The 27,480-nt window shown below is 42.7% G+C and overlaps 1 protein-coding gene across 5 annotated transcripts in view; it reads right to left on the minus strand.

Annotated features, from left to right (window-relative positions):
* The window catches only part of ELMO1 (engulfment and cell motility 1), a 734,972-nt gene that overhangs the window by 588,741 nt on the left and 118,751 nt on the right, over positions 1 to 27,480 (minus strand). For 4 of the 5 annotated variants that reach the window (XR_006716458.1, XM_045495324.1, XM_045495323.1 and 1 more), the window contains 4 exons: positions 20,542 to 20,604; positions 15,924 to 16,055; positions 6,172 to 6,285; positions 5,430 to 5,581 (listed from right to left, as the gene is read on the minus strand). The gene's annotated coding sequence lies outside the window, so the exon portion shown is untranslated. The remainder of the gene's footprint in view (positions 1 to 5,429; positions 5,582 to 6,171; positions 6,286 to 15,923; positions 16,056 to 20,541; positions 20,605 to 27,480) is intronic. The other variant, XM_045495327.1, reaches the window with a different exon arrangement.

The following is a 27,480-nucleotide window of genomic DNA, read 5'->3' on the forward strand; positions in this document are numbered from 1 at the left end:
CCCAGGCTGATGATTTTAGATTACATTTGGAAGGCAAAAAGAACCAACTGTTGGGTTTTAAGTAAGGGGGCGATATGAAAAGTTCTGCAGTTTGGAAACATGGTTTTCATCATGGTGGCATAGTGGCAGTGTAAAAGATGTATCCAAGAGGCTGCCACTGCAGGCAGGGTGATTTCTCATACTCCCTGAGGGACTTCTGGGGACTCAAGTGTCCCTGGGCAGGACAGTACCAATTATTGTAAAAATATGCTTTAATGGTCTTTCTTTCAAAAGAATCCAATTAACCATTTTTCTTCCTTCTATTTAAACATAAATATTCCTGGGGCAGCACCTGAGTGGCTCTGACAGTTAAGTGTCTGACTCTTGATTTCGGCCCAGATCACGATCATGAGATCAAGCCACGCATTGGACTCCATGTGCTGACAGTGTGGAGCCTGCTTGGGATTCTCTCTCCCCCTCTCTCTGTGCCCCTCTCCTGCACACTCTATCAAATAACAAATAAATAAATTTTAAAAACATAAATATTTCTGTTATATGAAGCATCTAAAATAGCCCTGGATTGCTCTTTCCAGTTAAAAACACGTTTTATGTGCTTGTATTTTGTTTATAGGATGCCTTTGCCTTTGAATAATCTGAAAATCTCCTCAGTGGTTAAAGTGGTGAGACGTGTTTGGTTTCGCTTTAAAACACTTCCAAACCAACTTCTCCTCCTCTGTCTCCCATGTTCTATTCTCTGTACTTGGGAGACATTAACATGCAGGTCAGCTTGTGTCTGTTGCCCTCCCCATGCCTCCTGGGACTTAAGGAGGTGTGTCAGCCTGCCGGTCCCCTTTCCAGAACCCTGTATTCTTGGTCCCATCGTGACATCTGCCAGGCTGTGTTTGTTCACTGGGGCTTTTGGCAGCCCCAGTTCCTTGCAAAGATGAGATGATTTATGTAAGACAAAGGAATGCTGCCAACATGTCAGGATTTGTGCTGTGTCAGGTGGCTGCAGTGCTCCGCACTGAGCAGTCATTGTTGGATAGTCATTAGCAACTACTTTACGGTAATTTTCTTAGGCGGGGTGAATCATTTCTCCAGCAAATCCTGTTTGCATAGGAGCAGAGATGCCGAGAGAATGAAATTCTCTGCCTGTGTTCCTTGGTCCTGCGGGAGTCTTTGTATGGTTGAGATTAGGTGATGCCTCGCCTGTTGCTGATCCTTATTCTATAGGATGCTCAAAGGCAGAAGAGTATTTCTCTGCATTATAGAAGCCAGTGACTAGGGAATAATCAATGGGGCAGAAGGAATCCCAGACATATATTTCTTTGAAGAAGGCTATGGGGAAATTTTCTGCGCTGAGATTTCTCTTAATTGTGGAAGAGACCTGTTTGGATCTCAATGGCCTGTACTAGCCGCTAGGGCTGCCATAACAAAATGCCACAGACATCTATTTTCAGAAATCTATTTTCTTGCAGCTCTCAAGGCTAGATGTCCAAGGTCAAGGGACTGCTAGTGTTGGTTTGTGGTAAAGACTCACTGCCCAGTTTACAAATGGCCACCTTGCTACTGTGTCATCACATGGCCTGTCCTCTGCTCATGTGCAGAGAGACAGAGAGCTCTCTGTCTCCTCCTCTTTTTGTAAGAACACCTGTCCTTTTGTATTAGGGTCCCAGCCTTATGACTTAATTTAACCTCAGTTACCTTCATAAAGGCCCTATCTCCAAATGCAGTCACAGTAGGGGCTAGGGCTTCAATACACGAATTTGGGGGGGACACAATTCAGTCTATAACATGGCCTGATCAGGAAAATGAACACAGAACCTGGAAACCATGAAGGCCAGGGACTGGGAATTGGAACTTGGACCTGAGGATTAATTGGATTCCTGGGTATTCTGCTGTAATGAACCCAAGGTCAAATCCTACACCTCTTCAAAAGGCTTTGCCTGTGAAAGGATGTCCCATTGGTCCTTGGCAGGGCCAGAAGGAAAGGCTGTTTAGGAGAGAGGTGTGTCTTAGAACCTCTTTAAGAGATTCTATTTCTATAGAAATACCTACACATTGGATCAAAGTGCAATTTTTGAAATTGGGCCCTAAAAAATACCCTGGGAGGAATGAGTTATGTGGACAAATACTTAAGAAAATAGAGAATATTATTTTATTGTCAGAGATTCATATCCCCAAGAGGAAAAAAAAAGATACTGCAAAAACAAAAACCAAAAAACAACCTGTTTAACTTTTCTTAACCCAAAATTTCCTAAAGTTAAGTGACAAGATAAGCTACTTTTCTTTCAAGAGCAGAAACTTCTTTGGAAAATATTATTCCAGGTTTCTTCTGGTCATGTTGGGAATGGGATGACATAAAGAACCCATATCACAAGATAAGGTCCTGTGGTTACATAATTTATTTCCCTCTAAGAGACTCCTTAAGCAATCCCAAAGAAATGAAAATCTATGCTCATTTTACCTACTGTCTACAAGTTCCCTTCCTAATGCCATTGCATTGTCTTCATCATAACCTTCTTCCACACATCAACTCTAAGCTGCAAGAAAAGTGTTCCTTTTCATTTTGTCCTAAACTTAGGAAAGGGACATATGGTCCCCATCAAGCTACTAGGTAAGAGACTTTTTCATCATTGAAGTTGAAAACTATGATTTCATGGTGACTCAGGTTTCTCCACCTATGCTAAACAAGGCCAGATCCTGGCCTTTCTTTGGGGATCGTATGTTATTTTCTGTATTTCCTTAATACCTGTCTACATTGCCTCACCTACAGATTGGGGCAGTAACTAACACCAGCCTTGCCCATCCCCAAGGTTGGTGACAAAGATTAATAAGAAGTTCAAAGATGTACTGTTTATTTGGAAAAGAACTGTAAAAAAAACAAAACAAAACAAAACAAGGTGGTGTTATTACCCTCAGAAATTTACAGGGAATAGTAAAGTCCAAAGAGGCTTCAAAATCAAATGCAGACCTTGAGTCTGGTTCTGAGTCTGGAAGCACAGGGAGGAAAGTGAGTACTGGAGAAGGTAGAGCTCTAAAGAACAGGAATAGAAGGTCCATACTAGGAACTCTTCACTAGCCCAGTGGTTGGGAGTCTAGTCAAAACTAAAAGACCTGGTCTTGCTAAAATTTGGGGGACACAAACATAATCTAAAATCACTTTGGAGTTTAGAGTCCTAAGGGAAATAATAAAGGAGACAGGCATTCTCTTGCCATATACCTAGATTATAATATGGTTTTGGTAAATTGGGGGAAATATGGTGCTGTCATACTAGTGAGAGCAGAAGCAGCATTAGCAAGCCTCAACCTGTGTCCAGAACACAGGTGAAGAGAAGGTCCATGTGTTAGTAGCCAGCATGGCCTTCATGTCCATGACATCTCAAAGGTCTCCCTGAGGGGCTCCTTGGCTGGCTCAGTTGGTAGAGCATACGACTCTTGATCTCTGGGTTGTGAGTTTGATACCCACATTAGGTGTAAGGAGTACTTAAAACTAAAATCTTAAAATTAAAAAAAAAAAAAGACTTCTCTGAAATAAACAGATTCTGGGGAGGCTTGGCATTGGTTTTAAGTCCTACAATAGCAAGTAGAAAAAAGTACTAATAAAAGAATAATTGTTACTGTTAATTAGACCCCACTTTGAACTTCAGCCTTTACTCTGGCCCATGGAAACAGATTATAAATTTGAAATCAACAATTTATATGTTGTATAAATTGATACCATATTATATATATAATATATACATATATTATACATATACATATATACATATATATATACATATATACATATATATACATATATACATATATATATACATATATACATATATATACATATATACATATATACATATATACATATATATATTATATATATACACATTCACACATATATATACATATACATATATACATAATATATAATATATACATATACATATGCCCTACTCCCATGAGAATAATATGGATAAAGAGATTAATCACCGGAGTAACCAAGAGTTAATATTTGTGGTAATTAGGCATTCTCTTTTTTTTAATGGTTTGTGCTAGTCAGCTCATCAGCACCCCTTTTTCAGAGTGCTATTGACATACCTGCTAAAAAAGCTAACACCCCTGCTCTATGCACGGTGTTCAAGAGCATTTGCTCTAAAACCACGCAGCCACATTCAAATCCTGATGCTTCTATTTACTACCTGTGTGAACTTGGGCAAATTACATCATCTCTCTAATTCTCAGCTTCCTTATCTGTAAAATGGGTAAGTAACAATGCAAAGACATAAAATTCAGTAGTTTTCTGAGAGTGTGCAGAGGGAGCAATTGGCTGAGATGGGCACCTGGAAAATGTTCTTGGACTGAAAATGTTCTCAGGAGGTAGCGAAGAAGAGATAGAGAAGAACGGAGCCTGGGAGGAGACAGTGAGACCAGATCAGAGAGGACGTAGGACACCATCCTAAAAGGTTTGCATAAACTCTGAACAACCCCAGTACTCTTCAGCTACGGAAATGGAACTCCTAAATGCTATGAACTCATTTCTATTTTCTGTCTGAATTTCCACCTAGATGGAAAGAGCTCCTTACCCATAATTTAATAGAGTACTGCACTCTACCTGCAGAGTTTAGCTCCAGTCTTCCAACACAACTGTGAACAAGAGGAGCTAAACACATCTCCACATCTTTCCATGATGTCAGGAGGGCTAAGGAACTTCCCCAGGCTTCCTTATCTCTGCCCATCTTCCCACCCACTGACCAACTCATCCACCTATCCATGCCACTAATACTGCCTACTCTGCATAAGGCCCTGTCTGGTCTCCTGGGGATGTAGATATGAATAAAATATGAGATTTGTCCCCAACCAGTGCACAGTCTAATTTGGGGGGTGTACATTCAAGCCGATGTGTCACAACCCAGTAGACTAAGTGCTATGGGGGCAGTTGGTATACAGAGTGATGGGGTGCCTGTGTGAGTGTGGGGGAGCTACACTGAAGACGGTATTTAAGGTGGGTCCTGAAGGGTGAATAGGTGTTTCTTGCGACTAGCCTCTTGAATGTGAATTGCATGTAAGATAACATAACATTTAGTTGTGTTGACTATTTGTTTTCATGGCAAAGGAGAGAAAGCAGCTAAGATTTGCTCGGAGCCTATGTGTGTCAGATATTCTACTAGGTGCTTCTCTAAAAATCTCATTTTATTCTTACTCCACTGTGAGGTAAGCACTGTTCTTACCTTCTTTTACTGATGAGGAAACTGAGATCCAGAGATGAGAAATAAATTGACTTCAAGGTCAATGGCTTAAGGAGGAAATAAAAGTGGCTTTAAGGCTTTCTATTTGGGTTTTGGAATAATAATAATAGTAATAATAACAACAATGATTTGTTGAGCACTTGCTATGAATCAGCTATGGTTCTAAGCACTTTACATGTGATTAGTTCATATAAATCTTACACTTACCTGAGAGGTAGGGGCAGTTATGATCCTCTCCATACTATAAGTGAGGAAACTGAGGCAGAGAGTTGAAATAACTGGCATTGCACCATTCAGTGACAAGGGTAGAGTCAGGACGTGAACCCAGACAGTCTAGCTCCAGAACATATTCTCCTGACCTACAGTTATAAGATCCAGATAGGGGTCAGAAGAGACCAGCTGATCTCACCCTATCCGCCCCTCCTCCCTCCAGTCCAGGGAAAATTGCAATTCAGGTGAAATTAAGTCATGATAGATACCAAGGGATGTTTTGTAGATAAAAATAAGTCACAGAAGTACAATCTGGGAGATATGCAGGAAAAAGTGTACGTATGTTTGTAACCACAACTGCAATGATTTATCATCGCAATAAAGCTGATGGGATTTATGTACAAAAAAGTATCTGAGGATGGTTTTCTCTACCACATTCTTTTTCCTGTTAGCTGCCTCCTTGACTTACTGCCCCAATGTCAGTCCAGACTCTAGGTGAAGGAAAATTGTCCTAGCTCATCCTATACTGGGAATTGTTCTGTACCTACGAAAGTCAGCCCAGTACTGGGCCACAAGTCATCTAAATCACAATTACATGGGGTGGGTAGGTAGGAGGCAGCTCAGGTCTGATCTGGGACTGAACTGACATTTCTTGGGAGTGAGGCCAGGACTCAGTCTGGCTCGGGAAGCACTGAATCTGGAGTGGTGCTTCTTCAACTTTAATGTGTCCATGAATCACCTTGGGATCGTGATAAAATGTAGACTCTACTTCAGTTGATCTAGGGAGGGGTCCAAGATTCTGCATTTCTGAAGACTCCTAGGTGATGCTGATGCCACGGCCCAAGGACCACACCTGGAGAAGCAAGAACAATCTGTTATAGACAGAAAGTGTGCCCAGGCACTCCTTCTGGCCTTCAGAAATAGTAGCAGCCTTGAGAAAAGCTGATAAGAAAGGAGGTGGGAGAAAGAATAACAGATGAGCCAGGATATAGTAGAAGTCAAGCCATCCTGCTCATTTCCCTAACCCATGATAGTTTTCAGAGCTATCAAATAGCATGAGGTAATAATTGATATTCTTGATAAGACAACTTTCTTTTGAAAATTGGGCCATATCTTCTAGATTATACACTGAATACGTTTGTAAGATGTGAAATATGCGGTACAAATATTTCCATCAAGAATTGTTAAAAACAAAGAAAAATGGGAGTTGCAGGTAGTGAACATCTGTTAGACAGAAAAAAAAAAAGTACTCTTGCAGATTTCCCAAAGGATTAGATAAATAAAGCACTACCTAAACTTGTAAAGCCATTTCCTAAGCTCTTTCTTTTGGTGCCATGGGTTCTGCTGTGGTGAGATAAAACTCCAAGAAAACAACAGATGTTCCTCTTTTCTTCACTTTGCTTGCTGCCCCCAGCTTTCCACCCATTGAGTCATTCATTGCTCTGGGAGCTGATGGGTTCAGAATCAGTCGAGTTTCTGAATAGAGTCAACTACTTTGAAAACCTCTGGTGATAGAGCCAGAGCCAAGATTTTTGAGAGAGAAAAAGTTCTTTGAGTTTTTGGAGAATAGAGGGAGATTCAGGATGACGGAAGAGCTTGTTTTTGCTGCGTGGGGGGATTTGAGATCAAGCTTGATTTGCTAGTAGAGAAGGATGCTCAAGGTGGATGCCAGGGAGACTCCCTGTGAGTTTGGGGGCACTTCAGAGCATCTTCCTTCTGGGTGAAGTCTGAAGAGGCAGCAATGTCATAGATCAACGTGGGAGAGGTGCAATAGACATGAAATGATGTGAGAGAAAACCTTTGCATCCTTTTTCCTGATCTCTTGCAATTCTAGGGTGGTACAGGAAGTTATCTGAAAGTTGCCTACGCCCCTCAAAGGGGCTCATAGGTGGCGGAACTGCTGTGCAATGAGAACAAAAATAATCAGTAATGTGGGTGGCTCCTGAGAGCAGAGAGCGGAGGGGGAATTCAAATATTTCATCAGTGGGTACAGTGGAGACAGATGTCTGTGAACAAAGGTCCCGCAGGACAAGTAAGACTGTCACAGATGTCAGCATGCAACAGCCTGTATGAAGGAGGTGGGGGGCCCCTCACTCTGCACTGTAAGCCCCCACCTCTCAGGAACGAACTCACCTCCAAGGAGAGGGGGAGAAACAAGGGCCAGGTGGGGAGTGGGGTAAAATATTGTATTGACTGTTTGCTCAAAAGGAGAGCCTGCAGAAAAATCCAGAAGGGAAAGGTTTACTTTGGAATAGAAAGTTTTAGATTTTCTCAACCAGTGAAAACTGGATTCTGAGACAAAATAAGGTGCAATTATGGCAAAACAAGGTTTCATTTTTCCACACGCCAGTTGGTGACTCTAAATTTCGTACCTGCACTAGATTTTGGTAGGCTGTGATAAAGTAGGTGCTAAATACATATTCATTTGGATCCAGTAGATTTTTTTTTATTTTTTTTTAACGTTTATTTATTTTTGAGACAGAGAGACAGAGCATGAACAGGGGAGGGGCAGAGAGAGAGGGAGACACAGAATCTGAAACAGGCTCCAGGCTCTGAGCTGTCACGCGGGGCTCAAACTCACAGACCGTGAGATCATGACCTAAGCCGAAGTCAGATGCTTAACCGACCAAGCCACCCAGGCGCCCCTGGATCCAGTAGATTTTAACGGAACTCCTAGTAGGTGCCAGCCATAGTTATAGGTGCTGGAGAGGCAGCAGTGAACAAAACGAGTTCCTGCCGTTTGGGGGGCTGGGGTGAGACAGAAAGGAAACAAATCTGTATGCCACATGTTGAATTCTATGAAGAAAAGTCAAATAAGGTGGGTAGGAGACAGGCGCTTGGTGTGTATTTGTTGTGTGGTGTGTGCATGTGTGGGTTTGTCTGCATGTGTGTATGTTGCACGTTCTCTGGCAGGATTTTATATCAGCTGGTCTAGGAAGACCTCACACAGCTAAGGTGCTGTTTGAACAGAGACCTAATTACAGGGAAGGACAAACCAAATCATTCCGGGGAAAGAGGATCCAGGTAGAACAAAACCATCAAACTTCAAGTCTCTGAGCTCTGAGCAGACTCAAATGAATAAATGGTTCTATTTTCCCTTTAAAAATCACAGATTTTTTGTTTGGTTTTGCCTATTTTTGAACTTGGTATGTTTTCTTCTGTGGCTTGTTTTATTTCCTTGCTTAATCTCAAGGTTTTGAGATTCATTCATGTTGACATGCTGCTGAAATTCATTGATTTCCCTTGCTGCAACCTATTCCATTGAATGAGCACACCATCGTTTGTCCATTCTATTGTTGATGGACTTTTGGGTGGTTTCCTGTTTGTCTCACTATAAATATTCTTGCATATGTTTCACGCAAAACTTCTTTAAGGCCATGCTTCCCGACCCATCACAGCACACATAGAAAACAACGATATTTAGGGGCCCCTGGGTGGTTCAATCGGTTAAGCGTCTGACTTCAGCTCAGGTCATGATCTCAAGGCTCATTGGTTCGAGCCCTGCATCAGGCTCTGTGCTGACAGCTCAGGGCCTGGAGCTTGCTTCAGATTGTGTGTCTCCCTCTCACTCTCTGCCCCTCCCCCACTCATGTTCTGTCTCTCTGTCTCTCAAAAATAAATAAGAAAAAAAAGGAAACAATGGTATTTGTTCAGCACATTGGGAGAAGCTCAAGGGGAGTTAAGGGGTATCTCCATGACTATTGGTGAAAAAATAATTTTTTATATTACATAATTATGTTAAGAAAATGAATTTGTATAAAACTTCCACATAGAATTTTTAAAAAGTCAGGTTTTATGCATGAAATGGCTAAATGCAGTTTCTGGTCAAGGTCTCATTTATTTATTATTTATTTACTTATTTATTGGGGCGCCTGGGTGGCTCAGTCGGTTGGGCGTCCAACTTCGGCTCAGGTCATGATCTCACGGTCCATGAGTTCGAGCCCCGCATCGGGCTCTGGGCTGACAGCCCAGAGCCTGGAGCCTGTTTCGGATTCTGTGTCTCCCTCTCTCTCTGACCCTCACCTGCTCATGCTCTGTCTCTTTCTGTCTCAAAAATAAATAAATGTTAAAAAAAAATTTTTTTTTTTAAAGTCAGGTTTTATGCATGAAATGGCTAAATGCAGTTTCTGGTCAAGGTCTCATTTATTTATTATTTATTTACTTATTTATTTTAAATGTTTATTTATTTTTGAGAGAGAGAGCATGAGCAGGGGAGAGGCAGAGAGAGAGGGAGCCAGGATGTCTGAAGTGGGATCTGCACAGATAGCAGCAAACTACGAGACCACAATCTGAGCAAAGTCAGACGCTTAACTGACTGAGCCACGCAGGCAACCCCTGAGCAAGATTTTAAATGATGATCTTTTAAAATTCTTGACAAAAACCATTATTCTCAAGGCTGGGAATAAAAATTTTAAAACCATGTAACAACAATTCAAAAATGATATTTAAAAAATCAAACAGTTCTTTCTTGTCTTTCATTGACAAACGTTAGGTTGAAAATGCCTTGGTAATGCAACTGGGTTTCAAATTCAGTTCAAATCGCTTAGATTAATGATTATGAATGAATGAGGAAGCCCTTATTTGCTGAGGAGGCATGGTTAAGGCAGTCACCTTTCAGCTTCATGGGTGTCATAGAAGGAACATTCTGCCACAAACTGCAGGAAGTGAGCAATTTGGAGACCCCCTAGACCTCGGCCCTGGAGCACAGAAATGACACTCATCAGTTTGTACACTTTGAGCAGAGCTACCCACCTAGAGTGTGGGAAAGTCATGGCTGTGCTTTGGGCCAGTGGTGCTGCTGGAAGGCTTTTTTTTTTTTTTTTTTTTTTAATTTTTATGTGGCACATGAGGTAGACATCCAGGGTGGAGAGGAGCCTTTCCTGCACACAGTGCCTGTGGAAAAGAACCTTGTGTGAGATTTCGTTCACCCTCCTCTCAGCCTGCCAGGTGTCCCATCAAATCTGGGCCTCCTCTACTTTGGCATCCTCTGAGAAGTAGCCAAAGGTCACAGGCAAGGGGGACCTCTGGCTGGAGAGCTTAGCTGCACATGAGAATCATCTGGATGTTAAAAAAAATACTGATGCCTGGGTCTTGACTCAAGAATCTAGTCCTTAAAACAATCTCATGTGAAAGTACTTTTCTCATGCTATTTTTATAGGTGGGAAAATAGGCTCAGAGAGGTTAAGTCAGTTGTCCAAGGTCATGGAGCCATGGCTCAAATGTAGGCTGGCTTCAGAGCCTGTGCTCTGGGCTTAACCACTGGGCTGTGCTGCCTTTCTAAATAACTACACGTTCTGAACCTTTATGGTTTCTCACTACTAATTATTAATCACTAATGCCTCTACTGTATTGATAAGCTCCACAGAAGCTTAAGCATACAGATTATAAATCATAAGATAATTGGATGATTCCTAAATGATGCCCTTTAAAAAAAACACTCTATTTTTAAGTATTCGAAAAAGTCAAGAAATCCACAGAGGCCTTCAATTCTTGGAGTCCCCTAATGAGTGTAAATAGCCTGTCACTCAAGTTGGCAGGTCACAGAGTCTACAGTTGCACTTCAGCCTGCCACTTTCACCTTCAGAGTTAGTGCTGCATCTCTCTGTTATTTTCAAAACCAGAAAATACCATTTCTTCGTTTAAAAAAATACAAACACAACTTAGAAGAGACCTTGTTCCTCCAAAGCACTGATTGGACCAGAGAGGCTTGGGGCCAGGGACCTGATGCCAGAGGGGGGAGGCAGCACTTTGGTTCAGAGGTACCCACTGGGCTTAAATCAGGTATTTGCTGCTGGAGAGGTCAGTGGGAAGCCCACTGAAGTCAGAGGGAGAAGAACATCTACTTCCTCCTCTTTTCTGAAAGCTGTCAGGCCAGTAAACTGATCTGAGACAAGAGGGCTTTATGAGAATCGGTTTCTCCTGCAAGTAAGTTGGCATACAACATCAGCTGTTGGCAACTTTAATGACCTTTTGGTTGAGTACAGAAGAAATTGTGGAATGGCTCTAAAATAACTGTGCATTCTGACCTGTTCATCAGCCTGCCTCTGAACAATCTTTCCAGAAGAAAATAAGTTGAATGATACTCATGCCTGTGAGGCCTTTTTATCTCCTCCAGAAGTCATTCGCCCCCACTGCACCTTGCAAAGGCAAGGCACTGTCTTCCTGAATTCAACCTCCCTCCTGCCTCCAACTTGTACATCAGCTCTACAGGAAACCTGGTTCACAGATGTTAGAACCCCAGGTCATTTTCATTTATTGACACCAGTTGCTGCTAGGGCTGGTGGGGCAGGCAAGAGCTGAGTATTGAATGCCTTTCTCTCTCCACTCCCACCCCCATAAGATGAGAAACAATCAGACATAAACAAGCCCATCCAGATGTTGAGGATGAATCCAGAGCACAATTCCAAATCTCTCTGGAAACACCACTGTTGAAGACGGGGTGAAAAGAATAAGCCTACAAATATAATGTGTTTTTACACTGAAGATCCTAAGACCTGGGAAAAGATATGTTCTTCCTTTTATTTTTCCAGGAGGCTAAACATTAATTTCTTCCTTTATGTAGAGAGGAAAGAATTTTGGAAAGAAGATATGAGGCTTGGCTATGGAATTAGCAACAGAGACCAGCTGGGTGGGGGGAGAGGATTGCAGTTCCTCAACAACAACGGGGAAACTCATTCTGGGATTCGTTGGTAGATAAATCTAATGTAATTTTATTCCTTTTTGATGACAGAAATTAATTAGAGGCTAAATTAAATATTTGATTTCCATATTTTTCAGATTATTTTATTTTTAAAATTCATAAGTCTCTTGTGAAACAGATCATGTGTTTTGGTTCAGAAAATATCGACACTGTGTCTACCTAGGGCCTTTCTATCCGGGAGCCGTAGGGTGGGCCTGTCCAGGACCTGCCAGGCAATCAAAGTCAGGATCAGCACAGTGTCTTGAGAAGAAAGCCTTTCTTCCCCACCAGGGCTGGGTGAAGGTTCAGATGAAAGCAGGGGTTGAGTGGGGCATGTGAGGCCATTCGTAATGAGACAATTGGCAAAACCGGTGAGAACAGTCCAAGGCACTTTCCATGGCACAGGACACCTCTGGTCTCCCTGAGGACTTGGGAGAACCATGGATTTCGTAGGGAGAAGCAAGGGCTCATGATGTGAGATCCCCTTCACATGACCCATGCTTCTCTCTATAAGGAAACAGTTGTGCATCTTGTGTATTGCTTTTGGCTTTCCATCCCTTTAACAAAAACGTACAAAACCATTCACTATAGGGAAAGCCAAGAGAAATTAAACAAGTCGTTCCAGGAAGTATAACTTGTTGGTGGCAGAGCCAAGACCAAAAGCCAAGTCTCAGGACTCCCGATCTGTGGCCTCCCATAGCACAGTACTGCTGAGTAGTTGACTGCCTCATCATGCCTTCATGTCATTCTGCTTTAAGAGTTTAGCATTTATACCCGGGCCCATTTTGGTGGCTGGAGGCAGGAGAGGAGAAAAAAAAAAAATCATATAATAAAGGTTGTATTTCTTTTGTTAGAGGACTTCAGAGCTAGGCAGAGAGGACCAGGGAATAAATAATTTAAAGACCATGGACCAGAGACATGGTTAAAACCCATTTATTCCTAATCTACATAAGACTGGCCTTTAACTAGACATGTAGCTTCCACCTGCCTTTCTTCCTTTGCGTAGTTTTGCTCTGTGATTCTTTTTTTACTGAAGTAAAGGTGCTTATTACACAGTCCAATGGCACTTAATGCAAATGTGAACTATGTGAATTTGAGATAGCGTGATATGAGAATATTAACAAAGTCTCAATTAGTTTCCTAAAAAAAAAAAAATACATTCCTCAAATTTACAAAAAAAAAAATCACACAATTTCAAAGCAGGGGCCAAATGAACTATATGCCATGTTCACATTTGACAGTGTTACTTCAGCTGTTGATGGAAATACCCTGCTTCCTTTGTCGGTGGACTGTGGATCACCCTCCTGTTTACATGCACTAGAATTTCGGCAAAAGATTTTGGTTACTTTTGTGCTGTTATTTTAATAGTCACTGCAACTTAAGCATTTAAAACTTTTTGAATCACATAACAATATCATCCAAGATGTTATTGAGTCATATGGCTAGTGTGAGTGCTGAAAATCGGGTCTGCAAATCGGTGACTTTGCAGTGCAAGTTACATAAAATGCCATTACACAAGCCAGACAACCACTGAGATAGGCCAAGCAGTAAATTTAGTGAACTCTCAAAGGGAAATATTAGCGAAAACACTGAGAGAAGAAGAAAGAAATATTCAAGGACAAACATGTCACATGTTTGTGGATATATACAATTTGAGATAATAGTCCCTCTCCTGTGCCCTTAACTATTATTGTTTTTCCTTCAGAAAAATTAATTATGAAAACTTTGAAGTACATGAGGTCTTCAGGACTGCATGCTTGACATAAATAAGGATATGTTATACCGTAGTGATACAGGTTGAATTGTGTCCCCATAAAAGATGTTGGAGTCCTAACTCCCAGAACCTGTGAATGTGATCTTATTTGGAAATAAGGTCTTTGCATATGATCAAAATAAATGAGGTCATTAGGGTGGTCCCTACCCCAGAATGACTAGTGTCCTTATAAAATGGGGAAATTTATATAAAATGGGGAAATTTAGATGCACACAGGTATGTACAGAAGGAAGATGATGTGGTAACACAGGGAGAGGACCATCTACAAGCCAGGGAATGCCTGATGCCACCAGAAGCTGGAAGAGGCATGGAATGGATTGTCCATTCCAGCAGCATGCATGCTGACACCTTGATCTCAGACCTCTAGCCTCCAGTACAGTGAGACAATACATTTCTGTTGTTTAAGCCACTCAGTTTGTGATACTCTGTTATGTCAGCCCTAGCAAACTAATATACTGATTGACCTTTGTAGAAATAACTCACTTTTGAGAAGGTATACCCATTCTCAATGTTTTGGCCAACTGAGGACCCCGAGGAATGCCTCTTTGGGGAGGAAATGTCTGCCCCTGTCAGGTTACCAGTCCCAAGGGGAGTGCCTTTGCTTTCTCATCTGTCATTTACATGGCAGTGTGACCAGTTCATCAGAGGCACTTCTAAGAGACTTGTTGACTTTATGGTGGAAAGTCAAGTTTTGACTGGGGTGATGAGATTGCAGGAGAAATTGGGGACAACCCCTGGGTGGACAGTCATACTTACTACGGTCTGGCTCCCACTTAGAATAGAGCTGCGGTAATCTGGTGGGAACAATAAGGAAGGTTGAAGTTTGCCTAAGAAGGTCAGGGGCAATATTGATAACCTGCATTTTTGTCAAGAGCTAGGTATGTATAGTTATAGAAGAACATGGCTGAATGGAGAGGTGAGGGCAGAGGTGGATGGGTTGAAAAGAGGAGTCAGAGCTGAGGCAGTGGAGGGGTTACAATGAGAGCTACCACATTTTAAAATGCTGCTCAGAAGGGCGTCAGTGTCGCTCAGTTGGTTGAGCATCCAGCTCTTGATTTCGGCTCTGGTCATGATCTCATGGATGGTGAAATCAAGCCCCACATGCTTTGAACTCTGTGCTGACAATGCACAGCCTACTTGGGATTCTCTCTCTTTTCTCTCTCTGTCCCTCCTCCCACTCACGTTTTCTCAAAATAAATAAATAAACATTAAAAATAATAATAATAATAAAAAATAAAGTGCTGCACAGAGCCAGCACACCAAGAAGGATGAGGCTAGGGCTTTCAGTGCACAAACAGGCTGGTGGGGACAGAAGCAGAAGCCCTTCCCTCTGTGCTTGGCCAAAGGACTCCAGCAGTGACATCAGTTAGAAGGGAGGGATCAAGGCTCTCCTCAATAGGCAATTCTGGAGTCACATGTCTCATCGTTCATAAAGCAAGATGGTTTCTTGGGGTGATGTCTATTTCCTACGGAGGTTGGTGGTTTTGGAGACAAAGCCTAGTGCCAGTAGGGCTGCTGTGATTTCTGAAGTGGAAGTGTCCAACAGGGACTCTGTGGACAGCATATGAAACAGAGATAATCAAAGAGGTTGAGATACAAATGCATCTCTTAGTCTGTGAATGGCTCAGACCTCTTTTGATCCAGCAGGCACCAAGTTTTTGCTTATATTTCTTCTCCTGTCTTCATCCCTCGCTCAGTCATTATATGAACACACAAGGCAGCAGGCAGAAATGGTGGTGAGGAGAGTAAGGGATTATGTATCTTTGGGGGAGGGCGGTAATAACAATGATCACAATAGCAACAATGGGAGTCATGGTGGCTGATATTTCCTGAGGACTTTACAAGTGCCAACCCCTGTACCAGATATGTTGATTCTCAGTGTAATCATGCAAGGAAGCTGTCATTACTCCTTCCCTATAGAGGAGAAGCCACTGTCTGCCAGATTTTCAATAAATGCTCTGCGTCCCACAGATGGTATGTAGTAGACCATAGTAATGTATGATATTGCATTGTAACATATAGTAAATAGAATCCTTACCACAACTCTCATAAAGTGAGAGATGTCAACCAGATTAGTTCCTTGCTGCAAGTTGTGACCACGCTGGGGAGGCAGGGCTCCCAGGACAGTGTGCTCTATCTGTCCTAGCGAAGTCTCAGTACAAACACAGGGCTGGAAATGAAATGAGAAGTGGAAGTTAGACTGGTCAAGTTCCCAATCTGGGGGAGGGGTTTCCTGTATGGTGAGATCCAGATTTCCTCAGGATGTTCAAGCAACACACAGCATGAGAAAAAGGTAGGGCAAGGGCAATAGCATCAAAAGAAATTCATGGTTTGGTCCACTTGTTCTTGCTGTGAACTGCTGTTCCTATAGATTGCAATTCTGAGGCCCTAGAGAGGAAATTTCAGAAATGACCCCTTTGAGCATTATTTACTGGAAATTGGAGAGGAAAGTTTCCATATCAAACACTGTTAGAGAGAGCTCTCTTGCTTCCAAGTTCCTCTTCTGCTCCATTCCTCAGATGCCAAATGCTGCCAGAGTTTCGACAGTAGTTTTGCATGCAGTTGCAAGCTGTCACTTGGGTAATACAGGGGAGGGAGTTTAGCTTGACAGTGTGTTTTCCAACATGGCCAGGAGCATTCTATACAAAGGCAATTATGATTAATGATTAAGCTAGTAGCTGAGTTAGAGTATACAACTTGGCCAAGGTCAAGTATGGCATGAGGGGTGGCCTGGATGAGGCCATTTGAGGGCCAAGGTGGTGCAGATGAGTGGAAAGCCTCAGAAGAATCCAGGCAGAACCTCCTTACTTGGGGGCTGCAGAAGTGATCCCATGTAAAGGAGGCACGGGAGGCATGAAGGACTGATGAGGATCTGGGCCGATGTCCTCTCCACAAAGCCACTGTTCTGACTCTTCCTCTGGCCAGCCTGAGCTATTCTAGGGCCACCATTACTCCTGTAGGCTGCTGTGTTCATTTCCTGTGGCTGCTGTAACAATGACCTCAAACTTGGTGGCTTACAACAGAAATTTACTCTCTCATGTTCTGGAGGCCAGGGAAGAACCCTTCCTCACCTCTTCCAGCTGGTGGTGGCTGTTGCCACTCCTTGGCCTCCTTGACTGTATCACTGCAATCTCTGCTCTGTGGTCACAGCCTCTCTTCCTCTTCATGTGCCTTCTCTCCAGTCTCTTATAAGGACACTTATTATTGGATTTGTATTCACCTGAGAAATTCAGGATGACTGCATCTCAAGATCTTTAACTTAACTTCTGCAAAGACCCTTTTTTGAAATAAGGTAACATCCACAGGTTCAGGGCATTAGGAAATGGAAAAATCTTTTCGGGGATCACCATGCAACCCATTATAGGTGCCAAGAGTCAGGGAACTATGAGGACCTATATCTTTGTTGTCTAAACACAATGCTTTTTGGTTTCTGTGTCACAAGTATTGCTTAGGCTTGAATTTGTGAGTGGTGTTCAGTGGCAAGGCAAGTCAAACTTCAAGATGCCTTTAAGCCAAAGCTATGCTCCTGAGTGATCTCTAGGGGATTCCTGTCTGTTGGGCGTCTCAGTCTAATCTTCTACAGGTCCTCCTCTGCCTGTGCCCTTCAGCCTGTGGTGGGTAAATTAGACCCAACAACTACTAAGAATGCAAGGGACTTCAGAGGCCATCTGATTCACATGAGTTGCAAGTGTTTAGCACCAACTATAACCGACGCTATCCCAGACTCATGACAGATATGAAGTATCTCTTGTAATGTCAGTCCAGCTAGAGCCTCAGACTTCTCAGGCCAGTCCTCAGAGTAGCCACGGCCATGGGTTAGACTTAACACAGGAAGTGGGTTAGACTTAGCACAGGAAGTGATCTCTGACCCCAAATAAGCCTCATTTTTTGGATGAGGAAACTGAGGCCCAGAGAGGTTGAGAGAATTGATAAAGGTGGTGCTCTATTCCCATATATCTCAACACTGCATTTCCCATTAAAAAAAAAAAATCAGATTATCAACTTTCTAGGTTCCCAAATTAGGATTTTTTTTTAACCTTCAAAATACCTATGTGTTGACCTGATTTTCTTCTTATTCGTTTTAACAGTTCCGTACCTCACACAGACACATGGAGCCTGTCACCCTCCCAACGTGGTTTAGCACACACGGCACAGCCATTCTGCTCTGCAGCTTCTGACCCCATCTGCTAGCTCATAGAAAATGAAATTATATTAAATGGGATTTTAGAAAATCGTCACAGCCTAAAGTGAACATCATTTGTTGGGAAACAAACCATATGTTGGCAATTTTACTTCTAATTCTTGGCTTGGGGACATTTGAGTTCTAGGGAGAAGAAGGGGAGCCCCTCGCCAGGCCTCACTGTGCCCCTGCCAGTGGGGTGCCTCACTCTGCCATTTCCTGGGAGCAGTTCCCACCCTGAGGCCCCGCGGCTGAGATGCTTACTTCCTCAGACATTTGAATTTGCCCTGTTTGGATCTGTTGTTAGGAAAGAGAGACCCTAAGACATCATGTTCAACTCAGCTTCTTCCATAGTCTGTTGGTCTGCTACAGTCTGCAGGAAAACTGACAGCATGAGTTTGGGTAAGAGTTAAGAAGACAGGAGTGAACATTTCAAGGTTAGGGAAAAAAATGAAGAAATAAGGCTAGGATCAATCTTCAGGTTGGTCTGTTTGGTCCCAAGAGACTTTCCATTTGTCACAGTGGGGTGACGTAAACTTGATGGGGGATTTTAAGGAAGAAGGAGCTACAATCTGCAGTTACCGAAGGGCCACAGAGAATCCTCCAGTTAAGCTTCACAACAGCCATCTGAGACTGTTGCTCTTGCCCCCATTTTATAGAACAGGAAACCAAGGGTAAGAAAGTTTGTTATTTGCTCAAGGTCAACTAGTAACTGGCAAGTGAAGGAACCGATCTCCAGTGTTGCCTTCTAATTAAGTAAGGTATATCAAGAAGGATCCATAATAATTATTGGGGCAGGTTTTCTTCACAAATATGACATTTCTCTAGGGGAAAACTCTGCAAGTAAATTCTACAGGGACAGTTACTGAGGAGAGGACATCATTCAAGGCTGAGAGCTGAGATAGAATACAAGATCTGACAGGACAAATCGTGTGGTCACCTGTATTCCCTTCACCCCTAGACTGGAGCTCGCTGAATTCCCAAAGTCCTTCTTGAGTCTTTCTACTAATCTGAACTTTGCAAACCTCACCGATGCTTGTTAGTTGCATTTTGGTTATATTTGAGTGACTGTTAGAGCTACCATACTGGATGCTTGGCAATATCTAAGATGGAAGAACTCATTTAACCCTCACAACAATACCAGGTGGATGATCGGTATTGTCATATCCATTCTACAAATTAGGGAGCTAATGCAGGAATTCACATAATTTGCCCCCAAAACAAATGCTGGGGCATAGTGGGATTTCCCTCAAGGCTGTTGACTGTCCAGTGTGTTCTAGTTAATGCCCTCTGGTTTGAAACTCCTCTAAGGACAGGAAGAGTGGCTTTGCTTTCGCTTGTTAGTTTCCCTTTCACTGGGGAAGATCGTGTCATTAATGTGTGCCTTTCTCTGTTCCGTGCTGCCTTTGTTCCGTTAGTATCCACCGTCATGACTCATTCCATTTTGGTTTGGATTTCAACCAATTGAAACCTAATCTCTGATACTGTTAGGTGGGGGAGCAGCAAATGTTAATCCTCCAGGGGAAGTGTTTGAAGAAGGAGACTCTGGAAGGACAAAAGGCCTTCGAGACCCAGATGATCCTCTAATGATCCAGGTGATAGGGAAGGTGGTTTTGAGAGGAGAGATTGCCTCAGAGCGTCAGAACAGGTAGAGAAATTGTATGGTTTATGGACCTGCAGCAGCATCACCACCTGGGAACTTGGCAGAAAGGCAGAATGTGGGATCTGCCCTTTCAGAAGTCCCCAGGTGACTTGGGGGTACATTATAGTTTGGGAAGCACTGGTCTAGCTCATACTCTGCCTTCTTTGTCTGAACTCAGGGTGGAACTGAAAGGTAAATTCAAACCATCTTTTCCAGATGCTCAGGTGAGAGGGAACTTCATACAGGCAAGAGCAGCTGAAAATCAGATCTAGGGCTCCCAGATGGAGCCGGCAGTTTGCAACACAGTTAACTGATTCTAAACCGAATAAATGGGCCAACCTCAACGTGTGGTGGCTGAGTTAGCGGAAATCTACCAGGTCAGATCTAATTCAAAATGTTTTAGTTTTAGATAAGTGATATCTAGTTTCTCCCCCATGAGGGCAAATGTAAAATAGCCTAAAATCTGTATTAGCAGTTGGAGAGCTGGCCAGATCCCTTTTCCTCTGGGAACCAATGCGTTCATTTCTCTCACGGCTCGGCTCATGAATTAACTATTTCCCCTGGAACTGAAATTGGAAGAACTTCCCTGAGCAAAAAGCAATTTCATTCCCCTCTGATTTTTTTCTAAGTGCAGGTTAACTTGAAGCTCAGCACTGCCCTGCTCTGCAATGCTCCAAGCTGACCTGTTCTCCTCCATAATGTCATCTTGCGGATAAATTGGAATCAGAGGGAAAAAGCAGCTCCAGAGCTTGGTGTTTTCTTACCTTATTGTATTGTATTTTTGGCAAGTCTTTCAATCTTTAAGTGTTTAAAACTTTCCCTAATATTACTTACCTCGTTATCTCCTTTAAGGATGCCAAGTGAAGGTTAATGAGACGGTGAGGTGACTTTGATCTCCTGGGGAGAAAAAGAAAGCCTATAAATGTATCAAACACAGTGACTAGGTATAGACAAGATTTTAAAAAGACAAATCCTGAACACAGTCACCAATCTACATTAAACTTGCTGCTCCAATGGCGTGGCCATTGGCGTCATTCTGATACCTACGAGTGAGGGCTTGAAGGGCTGTGGGGGAGGGGGGGCAGGGGGTGGAGGGTCTCTAACAACTAAGCCTTTTGTTTTGCCGCAGCACACTTCATAATGAGCCCTGTTGGCTTCAGAATTACAGCTCAAAACTTCAGTTCTTGTGTTTTGATCTTTGCTCACCTCTTCAAGTTCAATTTTTATCACTTCTGGTCTCTCCTTTGCTGTCATTTCTGCTCTCCAACATTACCTGTCTTCAGTGCACTTTCTTATGACATTTACTGTTCATTTTGCTCAGAATACTCTTCTTATCCCGTCTTCCAAACACCATCGCCTGGTTAGTCTTCCTGATCCCTCACATCTCAGCTACCTCCTCTGGGAAGGCTCTCAGGGTCTTCTAAGCCTGAGTGGAGAGAGCCTCATGGGGTCCCATTGTAAACCCTTAAACCCTTTCTAGTAATTCCCTGTGTATTTATCTTTCTCTCCTAGACCAGTAGTTCTCAGCCTTGATTGGACATTTAGAATCATGTGGGGACATTTTAAAACTCCAAATATCCAGATCATACCCAGACTAATGAAATCACAATTTCTGGGAGTAGGATTTAGGTACCAGTATTTTTTAAAGCTCTCCCAGTGATTCCAGGGTATAAGTCAGCTTGAGAACCACTGTAATGGGTTGTAAACTCATGAGACTGCAGACAGTCATGCCATAATGCCTGGTACATAATGGCACCCAATAGAGCTCAGTGAATAAATGAGTGAATGAGATGTTGAGGTTGCAGCTTGGCAGACCTTGAACTTTGATTCCCAGGTCATTGTTGGAGGATCATTCTCTTAGGTACCTGAGGCCCTGAGATTCATCTTCAACAGAAACCAATTAATCTTATTTTCAGGAAATGTAAACTAAGTTAATCAGATACTTTTATCACCCTTCCTTTCCAGCTCCCAGCCATTAGCTCATTTTTTTTCTCAGTAAGGAAGCCTACATAGAAAGCAAAATTAAGAGTAGATATGGAAAGGGAAGGAAGCTGAAGGTCTTACAGGATGTTTTTTATTTGTGATACCTGATAAGCATCAACTTTGTACTATATGGATTCCATGGACTGGATATTCTTGATATTTGAGATAATTTATCTGAAAGGGCTCTGAAAATCATAAGGAGGCATTGTTGTTATTATGACCGCATAATTTCACTTATTCCTATAACAAATAGAAGGCCTTTATGATCGCACTAAACAACAGGAATATAAAGGGAAAAAGGGCCATTGCTACTTCTGTGGGATGAGTGTGCTAGAGAATCCTGAGCATGGGTCTTTTGCATGTCAGGTGATAAATCCAGGAACTCAGAGAAAGGAGTGCCATATAGCTATGTTACCTGCCACCCCCCTCACCCCCACTCTGGGTTGTGAGCACAGTCAGGGTGGAGGCTGTCCTACTCATCTGCCTTTGCTCAAGGCCTGACACAATTCCTGACATATAGTAATGATATCAACTCTCAAGATAAGATAGATCAGTTATGGTCCATTTGTTAGGTCAGATTCTTTGGGTTCCAGACACTAGAAAACCAGCTAAAACCAGCTAAGCATAGAAGTATTTATTTATTTATTTATTCATTCATTCATTTATTTATTTATTTATTTATTTATTTATTTATTTATTTATTTATTTCAGTAGTTAAGAAAGTCAAAACCAACATCAGAAAAGAAAAACACAACTTAGAAGAAGAACCTTGGGAAGGCTGTGCCCAGGGTTCTTCTTAGGACTTGTGACTCTGGAAACTAGGGGCCCCTCGGTATCACTCATCTCTGCTTTTCTTGTCTGTTGTTGGGTTCCTTCTTTCTTCCTATAGGGTGGCTCAAGACATGTAATGGGCACAGGGGCAGGCAATGGCTCTGGACTCACATTTTCCAAATCTTCCCTCCAGAGAGGAAAGGCTGTCTCTCTTGAGCTTAATTTCGTGGGAAGGACTCTGACTGCCTAAGATGAAGAGGTTGCCATTGCCCACTCATTGGGGCAGAGTGTGGGAGCACACCTGTAAAAGGATGGGGGCAGGCTTCTCAAGGAAAGGAGATGTTCTCGGAACAGTACCACGTGCTGGCATGTGGTTCTACAGGGCTCCTTACTCCATCAGGTAATGTGTCCCAGTTATGAAAACAGGTAGGATTAACAGGCTCTGTCTATTCATTGCAGATTTTTAAGAAAAGTACAAGAAGTTCTAAATGTCCCTCTGCAAGGCAACTACAATTACAATGAAGGAGAATATGCAACTTTTGCAAACCCTAGGCTGAAAGCTCATTTTTCTGGAAATCATTCTTTCGTGTTTCTACTAAAATTAGAACATTATCCCATAGTGCCCCAAATCTGGTAAGATATGATTATGATCTTAACTCTTGGCCTGAATGAAATAGCAACATGGTGGAGAAGGCTACCCTGTCCTGGAAAGGGTCTATGCTAGCTACTCAGAGTTTGGCTGCTGAAAGGACTCTCACCCACTGACTGTGGCTCCCTGCAGGTCTGGGGCCTAAAGGGTCTGCATCTGAGGAAGCCCTCCTTTATCCAGAGTGCTGTTTAAATATTATTTGGTATCTCATTTAATAGGGGATGGGAGAGTGATAACTTTGAACAAGTTTCTATTTCTTATTGTCCTGAAACTTCCACTTTATTGCAAGTAAAGACTCCAAGTTGGTCTCATCCAGAACGAAGAGGTCTTTGGCTAACCTAGAGCAGTAATGTTTCCACAGTTCTTTCTGATAGTACAAGGTTCCAGAAGCAAGGCAGAGTGCATTGGCTTCCCTCAAAGTGGAGAACTGAAATAAACCTCTCTGAAAAAGAAGCATCCTGTGGGAGTTGAGATAGCAGAGGAAGAAATAACAGGGCAGGGATGATGGTCCTGAAGGTTTTCATGTTGCTTGTGAAAGTTGGGTCTGGTAAAATGATGTGAGGGACAGAGGTCACTGAATCCTGCTCTCATAAATGTGGGGACAATGCAGAGAAAACAGGTTTTCCAGGAATAGGTGAGAGCCAAGACAGGCCTGGGATGCTGGCATAAAAAGAAAAAAGTAAGGCCCCAAAGAAAAAGAGACCTAGCATAGTTGTCAGTGGGCCAGTTGAGTGAAATCCCAGTGATAGTGGGGCAGATCACCAGGCTGGGAAAATGGGGCGGAGGCAGACTTCTTTCCATTGTCTCAATTGTCCTCTCCCAGGCTAGTGACCCAGGAAAACCCAATGACAGTAGCCTTTCTGCAGCAGGCTTTGCAGACAAAGTTCCCATACAAATTGCTACTGAGTGTCTGCCACATTTTAAATAGGGTTCTTTGGTGAAGCCAAAGTTCAAGGTAGCAAGAATTTTTTAAATTGCTGTTTAAAATAAACACTGTGTGGATGTTTTTGCCCTCTGCTAGCATAATTGCTCTCAGGGGGCAAATGATTTTTTGCTTAACCAAATGAATTAAGAGATCTGTAGCTCTATAGAGGCAGCTCCACCTCCTACCACACAGACAGACATAGAGTTTGGAAACAGGGGAGAGAAGATAGAAAGAAGTGAGTGGTTCTGCATGAAAATTGAGTTGAATTCAGAGTTTGTGTGGATAGAAAGAGGGAGGGAGTGAAGAAGAAAGAGAATCTGCTGGCTGGGAGGAGGCTGGTTCTTGAGGAGGCAGGGTTAGACAAGAGATGACCAGCAGGAAAACTGATGCTGGTTCTCTTGGTGGGAGGACTAGCTACAGAACTTCTAGAAACAGCACCCTTCAGTTGTCTCACTTTATTGAAAATATTACTACAAGAATAAGATGTTACAGTGTATACCCATTTGAAAACCATAAAGGCAAACATTATTTTTGGTTTTGATTGAAAAATATTCAATTTTCATGGGGCACCTGGGTGGCTCAGTCGGTTAAGCGTCCGACTTCAGCTCAGGTCATCATCTCACAGTTCATGGGTTCAAGCCCCACATCGGGCTCTGTGCTGACAGCTCAGAGCCTGAAGCCTACTTTGGATTCTGTGTCTCCCTCTCTCTCTCTGCCCCTCCCCTGCTATTGCTTTGTCTGTGTCTCTCTCTCAAAAATAAATAAACATTAATTTTTTTTAATATTCAATTTTTCATGTATACCCTTTGATGCTTTGCAGTGGAAGCCTGGCCCCGATCACTGCCCCAGGATCTGTGGTCAAAGTGATGGCACACACCTGTCTTGCATGGGGGGTGAGGGGGGGTTGTGGAAATTAGGAAAAAGGGGCTGTAGTCCATGTTTGGGTCTAGCAGGGTGAAGAGAAAGGGGCATCATCAAACAGAAAGATAAGGTGATGGAGGGGCAGGCACAGGAAATCAGAGCAAGTGAGCCCTGAGGAAATGTAGGGAGTGTGCTGATTTTCCCGCCACTGGGCAAGGGACTCTACTTACTCTTTTCTTCCTTTTTATTAGTTTTTTTTTTTAATTCCAATCTCTCATAAAGGCAAAGTTTAAACATCCTGACATGTTAAATGAAAGTCACTCTGACTTCCTGTATGCCCACCACATAGAATCAAGAATTGTTAACATTTGACCATATTTGCTTTATTTCTTCTTTTCTATGTATGACTTTGATTTTTACTATTTATTTTTATTATTTTTTTGTGGAGCCATTGGCACATACATTGCAGGACATCATGACACTTGAGCTCTAAAAACTTAAGCATGTGTTTCCTAAATATAAGCCATTATCACTCAACTATTTAAAGGAAGGGTCAGGGGTGCCTGAGTGGCTCAGTAGGTTAAGTGTCCAACTCTTGATTTCAGCTCAGGTCATGATCTCATGGTTCGTGAATTCGGGCCCCACATTGGGCTCTGCACTGACAGCGCAGAGCCTTCTTGGGATTCTCTCTCTCCCTCTTTCTCTGCCTCTCTCTTTCTCCAACTCTCTCTCTCAGAAATAAATAAACTTAGGGTGCCTGGGTGACTCAATCGATTAAGAGTCAGACTTCAGCTCAGGTCATGATCTCACAGTTCATGACTTTGAGCCCCACATCAGGCTCTGTGCTGACAGCTCAGAACCTGGAGCCTGCTTCAAATTCTATGTCTCCCTCTCTCTCTCTGCCCTTCTTTAGCTTGTGCTCTTTCTTTCTCTCAAAAATAAACAAACATTAAACATTTTTTTAAATAAATAAACAAGCTTAAATAAAAAAGGAAGGGTCAGCCCTAAGAGCAGGGGAACTCAGAGGTCACCAGGTGGCTGGTACCTGAGTTATAAAACAAGGAGCAGGGAAAAGGCCCCACTCCAGCTTCCAGGAAGTCTGGTGAACCAAGGAGATAAGCCTGCCACCCCTTGCCTGAGCCATTCCCAGCAGGTGTACTTTGTAATGCGAAAATGTCTTCCCAGAGATACCCATCCTTGCCACAGCGTTATCATGTCTTCCCTCCCTTCCTCTTTTCCTCCCCATGGCTGTTTTCCTGTGCTCTCTTTTCTTGACTCTGCTTCTTATTCTATTATTCCGTGAAGCATCTCCTTGTCATTGCCAGCCATGGGTTGGGTCACAGTTAGGGACACAGGAGTCATACAGGGCTGATGTGTTTTGGGGGAAGGGGAGTAGGTGAGTGTGGCAGGGGACCAGAGGGAGTACTGCCTGTGAGGAAAAAAGGTCACAGGCACCATTTAGCCCCTCACACTGGCTAAGGGGGAACGTGATCTTGGACTGGCTGTGGTGGGTTGTCTGTCTGTCAGCCTGCTCTGCTAGGTTCTGTATTTCCATCTGTGCATCCATCACTCTATTCTTTTTATGCCTCTGACACTATTTCTTTCCCTTCTTGTGTCTATCTCTTTCTCTTCCTTTCTGGCTCTCTCTGACTTTCATTCCTGTCTGTTTATGTGTGTAACCCAGCTCTTCCCTTTACCATTTTCTTTCTTTCTTTTCTTTCTTTCTCTTTCTTTCTTTTTTTCTTTCTTTCCTTTCATTTTCTTTTCTTTTCTTTTGCCTTGCACTTTTTAATGCAGAGATCTTACACATATTTTATGTATTCCTAAGTATCTTATAGTTTTTAAATTTTTTTTATTTAAATTCAAGTTAGTTAACATACAATGTCCTTTACCATTTTTTCTATTCCATGTTCAGACGATGCTAAACTTAGAGAAGAAGCCTTTTGAAGCAGGGACAAGATATGCCACTCAACATTATCTGCTCTTTTTTAGGGATGTTAGTATCCAGACATCTGAGAAGTGCTGTGGGGCCTTTGTAAAGGAAAGCAGTGTGTGGTTGTAAAGAATAATGTTGGCAATAACAAATAAGGACATAAGCCACTTTGTAATTTTGTTTGCTTCCATTTGGGTGTAAATGCCCATGGGATAAGTAGTTATCATTTCAATGGTCAGGATGCTTTATTTACCACACTGCTGTCTATCTCCCTGTGGCCTTCTTGGGAGGATGAAGTCTCCTCTGTGCCAATTAAGGAGTTAAGGAAGAAACAGGCACCGTATTTCTAGATTCCGGCAGAACAGGTCTGCTAGTTATGAGCCTGAGGGCATTGCAGAGTGCAGCCAGCCCCTCCTGGAATCTGCCAAAGCTGTGGTTCCAGCTGGTGTGAGGACATTTGCCAAAAAATTGGAAATTCCAATGGCATCTAAGCAGGTACATCTCCCAGAACAACCACTGGGCACCCTGTAATATGCCCACTCAAGTTCACGGCTCACTACAAAAACCCTCAAGCCTCTGGCTATTATTGCACTGGATATAGCTGGCATGCAGCCCCAGCTGATAAGCTGAGGGGCATAAAACAAAATCAAT

Source organism: Leopardus geoffroyi, chromosome A2 (assembly GCF_018350155.1).
Source record: "Leopardus geoffroyi isolate Oge1 chromosome A2, O.geoffroyi_Oge1_pat1.0, whole genome shotgun sequence".
NCBI classification, from domain to species: domain Eukaryota; kingdom Metazoa; phylum Chordata; class Mammalia; order Carnivora; family Felidae; genus Leopardus; species Leopardus geoffroyi.